General features: G+C 38.9%; 1 protein-coding gene across 1 annotated transcript in view; it reads right to left on the reverse strand.

Moving 5' to 3' along the window:
- LOC102081256 (protein NLRC3-like) overlaps positions 1–1,785 on the reverse strand; it is a 14,116-nt gene extending 12,331 nt beyond the window's left edge. Inside the window, exons 1-2 of the mRNA XM_019365352.1 lie at positions 1,738–1,785; positions 1,558–1,653 (exon numbers count right to left, since the gene is read on the reverse strand). The gene's annotated coding sequence lies outside the window, so the exon portion shown is untranslated. The remainder of the gene's footprint in view (positions 1–1,557; positions 1,654–1,737) is intronic.
- Positions 1,786–5,691: the final 3,906 nt, after the last annotated feature.

A 5,691-nucleotide genomic window follows, 5' to 3' on the forward strand; every position in this document is an offset into this window, starting at 1 on the left:
GTTTTGCAAACAACAAAGTTTTTTGCAGCTGTTTACCTAAAAATGCAGCCAAGGCGTTTTTTAAATAAACATTTAAAACTATTTACAGAACAATCAGCTGTTCTGCATCAGATTTGATGCCACACAAATTATTTGTGCCACTCCAAAAAATAATTTCTGTCCACTATGAGATAAAGGAGAACAACAGCCTGATACCTGCAGGCCTGACAACAGGAGATGTATCACTCCTGTAACACCTGTAACATTCAGCAGTCGCCTCATTGTTCTGACACACACACAACAAAACTATTGACTACACTACACACTAACTACACAAGAGTTGCGCTAAAGGTCGCAAATCTCAAAACACCGCCGTCACTCCTAAAACTTCCCCCTTCCTAAACAACTACATGCCATTTTTTGATTGGTTGACATGGTACATTTTTCAACCAATAGGAAAGGGTGGGGGGGGGTTTGGTTTTGGTTTTGCTCACAGGCGGAGAGCGCTTTCGCGTTTTCCTTATAAAACCCCGTTTTTACCGTTTCTTCCCGCAGTAAATATAAACAACGACAGTATTCAGGAAGAAAACCAAACATTGCAGATATTTTTATCATAACTCTGGTTTTACGTGGCCTATCAACACAATTTAAAAACTGGTATAAAGTCCACACTTTTTCCGTCAATTGTTCCGTCTGTCCTGCTCACATCTCCAATGGTTGTACACGTTGTCATTAACGTGGCTTCACTCCACATCAGCCACGCCGCTTTGCTAGCTAAAACTCCGGTGTCGGCACATAAGGACGCTGTCATAGCCTGTCACCGACGTTGATTAGCTGCGTATATACGAATGTGAATCGCATCATTGGTTGGACTATGGGATAAAGTGGCATCGTTCTAATCCAGTTGTTGGCAATCTCAGTCCACGAGGGCCGGTGTCCCTGCAGGTTTTAGATGTGTCCTCGAACCAACACAGCTGATTTAAATGGCTAAATTAGCTCCTCAACATGTCCTGAAGTTCTCCAGAAGCCTGGTAACTAACTAATCATGTGATTCAGGTGTGTTGACCCAAGGTGAGAACTAAAACCTGCAGGGACACCAGCCCTCATGGACTGAGATTGCCCACCCCTGTTCTAATCCCATTCGGGAGCAGCCAGTCACTTACTGACTAACACTGCAAAACAGAATTGTTAAAGTTTTAATTTTAATTTCAATTCAGGTTAGATTTTTTTTTGTGTGTGTGTGCGCAATGCAGATATTCTGTGCGCAGAGACCGTGCCAGTAGTGCGCAATTGCGCACGCGCGCAGCTTAGAGGGAACTTTGCTTGCAGATATAAACACTGCTCTGTGCACCATCCCCACAACGAGTATCACTTAAACAAAGGTGCATCAAGGGTGCATGTGTAGGAAGCCCCTGCATGGAGAAGAAGGCTGGAAGCCAAAATCAGGGAAGACCTCCAGCATCCATTCCTTACACTTTGGAGACGGTGCGTTTAAAAATAAATAAATAAATAAATGAAAATAAATAGCTGAAGAATTTATTCAGAAAAACTGTTCTGAGTCATTTAGGTACAACTTACCCCTTCGAAGCGGGCGCTTTTTCAAACTTGATACCAGCTTCCTTTGACCAGTTGCTCTTTAAGGACACACAGCTGGGTTCAGCTCCAGGTTGGTTCCTGTGAATAATGATGGAGCAGTGATGTGAGTGCTGAGCTGTGACATGGAGAAGAGTCATGGACAGTTAGAGATGGTCATCTCACCTCTGAGCTTTGGTCTGGCTCTCATGGTCCCCACACAGAGTGGTTTTAGAGGGAGGGACTCCCTCCTCTCTGTCCTCACACTGATCCATGCTGCTGACTTCACATCCACATCAGCTCACACACACTTTCTACCTTCACCTGCAGAGGAAACACAAATCATTCATGGGACATCAACTGAAATCCTCCTTTCCATCATGTGTGCTGTCCAAATATCAGCTGCTTCATCTCAGTGTCAGCTGAATGCAGTCAGACAGCAGTGTGAGGCAGAGGAAGCTGGCTGTACAGTCACTCATCTATATTTGTTGCTTCATATGTTTAGCGTGCTAAAAAGCTTCCAGACAGTCACAGAAAGAGCAAAATCACCTGAATAAAATCAAACATATTATAAATTACATGAATATAACTTTTATTCCAAAACAACTGACAGGAAATAGCAGATTGAATTTGATCCATAGCAAATTTTACCACTAAGTAAATACCAGGTCAGTAATACCGATACCAAGTACTGTTACCTGAGACTGGTTACCTATACTTTTAACTAGTAATAGCAGCTTCTGTATTTTCATGTAAAGGAGAGCAGTGTGTCATGATTTCTAGGATGAATCCATCAAAATGTTTAATCTGAATTCATTTTAATGACTGCTAAATGACTGTGATCTTTGCTTTCTAGTTTAAAGACAAGAAAACACACAATTCACAGTTTTCACATTTTTTTAAACTGTTTTTTTTTTTTTTTTTTGGAGACCTTGAAGGTAAACGTGTTTGTCTGGAAAGCACTTTGAGTCCAATTCTGGTATTTTGATTGTACTACATAAAAAAGAAATGCTTGACCATTAAGACAAAAGGCAATCTTCGGAAAGAAGAGAGACTGGACGTCTTTAAGTTTGACCTCTCATCTGAGAAGCTTCTTCAGTTCTAAGACCAAATGATTGAGAGTCCCAGGTATTTAAGAGCTAATGGGAGTTGTCCCTTAAGAGGGTCGTAGGCCCACTGTTGATCATGTGCCTCATCACATGAGCCAAGATGTAAAAAAGGGTGTGGGTCATTATCAGGAGAGGTTTCGGGTGACACCTTGCCTCACTGTATCATGTATCAGGCATATTCTTTCTTCTCTTTTTGTAGGTTTTATATGTTTTTATTACTGATGTTGCCACAGTTCAGAATTCCCCTCCCGCACACACTGCTGTTTGCAGTGTTTAAATTAACAGTCTTCACCAGATGCTCCTCTTTCCAACTCACTGCAACGCTGCTTCAGCATGCTTGCGAGAAGTATAGCATTTTCATAGAAAATCGTAATTTTGATAAATGGGAGCAACATACTGAATACAGAGGAGAAAAATTGACATTTACTCTGAAACATTAGTATTGATCCAGCACCAAGCCCACCCCTAACAGCATCAACACACAGTAAAACTCCTAAAGACAAACTGTTAAAGGAGGAAACAAAGCAAACTTACAGTATTTTCTAACAGTGCTGAAAAAGAAGAATCTCCACTCTGTCTTGACTTGAGCTTTTGTTGCATGCTATTGCAAATCATTTCAATGCTCTTTGGCTCTGTCTGTACTATTGAGGATTCATCAGGAACACTCTCACAAGCCTCGGCACGTTAGAAAAAACAGACGCATCGCAGGAAGTGAAAAGTTGGAAATAATATTGCACTGTGGGAAATAAATAAATGGAAAGTGGGAGCGATGTTGCTGATTAACATGAATCACCTTCCATGTTACTAAGAATATTTCTCAAAAGTTCAGACTTTTGTTCAAGGTCAACATAAAACAGTTTTTTTGTAAATCTACCAGATTAATTAGATTAGATTAATTAGAGTTTATAATTACTTCGATCAAAATAAATACAAAACAGATATAAAGATAATTGAATGTCTTCTTCAGTGGGGAAGTCATCAGGTTAAAAAAAAATGTAATGAATTTACGGTATAACAATAATTATATCCACTAAGCTTTGAACTCTTGGTGGAAGAGATGTGACTCTCTTTGTGTTAAAGGCCTGACACACCTGAAGTGCATTTGAATATTAATTAAACTGCATATTAGGTCAGAGCCAAGTGCCCTTTGGGCTTTCTGTTGAGTTTATGCCTGAAGAATGTAGTGTGAACCTAACTTGTTCCAGATTAAAAGTCATCACTTAATGACCAATCAGTTCTCTGGAAATAGTGTCAGCATTTCTGGGATGTCTGTCAGATCCCTGTGGGCAGAAAGTAGGAGGCTCTAAAGTCTTTCCCTGATGAGTATTGGTAATGAATATAGAGTTGTAGATGAATTTTTATTGAGTGATTTTTATGACAGTTTATCAATACATGGTCCTGAAACAGGACAAGTATTTGTACTTGCTGCAGCTGAAAGAATAAAAACTTAAACCTTCCTTTAAACTTTAATTGTATAAAATACTTGATTATAATATGTCAGACTCTCCCGTGTCATACAGACAAAGTGGTGATAGTGAAGTCTTTCTTGGCTTCAAATAGGCTAAACTTCATTAATAAAAATACGTCTGTTCTAGCCTTACTGTTCAAAGCGCTCCCACATTCATACAACATACATTTAATACTAAACTACTGTAAAGAGCTCTTCCTCTCACAAACACTCAAAACACTGCTGTTGTTGCTGTCAGTCTGTATTATGTGTGTTCATATTTTTCATAGTATAGTTTTATCTTCATTCAAAGAATCAGCTGCTCTGTTGCCAGTGCATTTATCTTGTTTCTGTTTGGTAAGATGCTGCTGACACTGTGCATGTCCGCAGTCTTTGCAAGTAGATGTTATGCTTGAATTTTTGTTGGTGTGCTTTTTGTTTTGTTTTGTTTTGTTTTTTTCAAAGGGACTTGTGAAAAACCTGCATAAGAATATAACAGATATGTTTAATATCACATTTTGTACTTTTTCTTCACTTGTTTTTTTCCTTGAAAATGATTAACCGGCTTCCTGTGTGAGTGAAGCTTGTGTGGTGTTATAATGTAAATAGGCACCATTTACTCTTATCTGTGGTTCCAGTCCAGTCCTGATTTGAGTCTTCTTGCGGGTTTTGTGAATGAACAAAATGATATCCCTGTAAGACGAACAGTCAGCAAATGTGCTGAGCAGCCGTAAAGTTCGGTTTAAATGTGCTTCTAAGCAAATGGAAGCTTGGTAATGGCTCTTGATCGGGTAATTTTGAACAGTTGCAGCTGGCCGAAGAGCCTCCTCCTCCTTTGTCATCTTCTCCTTCTTTTACATTCTGTGTCTTTTCTTTTGGTTGTAGAAAGAGTGAAAAAGTTCTTTAACTAAAACATTTCAATTACTTTCTTTAGCAAAATAGAGTTGTAAAAAAAAGTGTAAACTCCAAAAGCTTTGGTGACTTTTCACTTTTGACCTGTTTGTTGAGAGCTTGCTTTTGCTCAGGAAAGCTTGTGTTTCTTATATGTCATTTATATTGCATTATTGGAGCTCATCCTAGCTATCAGAGGGTAAGAATTTATAGAGTTCACGTATGTTAATGAATTGTTATCAGAATTGTTTGATTCAATATTGTGTTTTTCCCCATTTGGTTTTACTATTTTAACAATTCTATATATCAATTATAAACAAATGAGCCACACATTTACTACAGTCAAGCTGAGCTGTGTGGCTAAACTGCAGGATACTCTTGTTCTTAGCACTCTGCTCTACTGAATCAAATTGCCAAGTTCATATCAAGTAATATATCAACTCTACAAGCCCAAACTTGCATAGTTGCACTTCATAATCAGAATCAATACTGAGTAAGCCTACTTGGAATGTGGAAGGACTCCACCTATGATGGGAAAATGATGGGAATGAGAAGGGGGGATCGAGATTGTCACAATGAGAGGACGCGTTACTGAATGACTTTGATTTATTTTATGCAGAGGACTGAGATGGACTGATGTTATCTGACTAATGGATCAAAGTATAACTGATTTATTCTCACACAGCAGATGAC

Source organism: Oreochromis niloticus, linkage group LG23 (assembly GCF_001858045.2).
Source record: "Oreochromis niloticus isolate F11D_XX linkage group LG23, O_niloticus_UMD_NMBU, whole genome shotgun sequence".
Classification (NCBI taxonomy): domain Eukaryota; kingdom Metazoa; phylum Chordata; class Actinopteri; order Cichliformes; family Cichlidae; genus Oreochromis; species Oreochromis niloticus.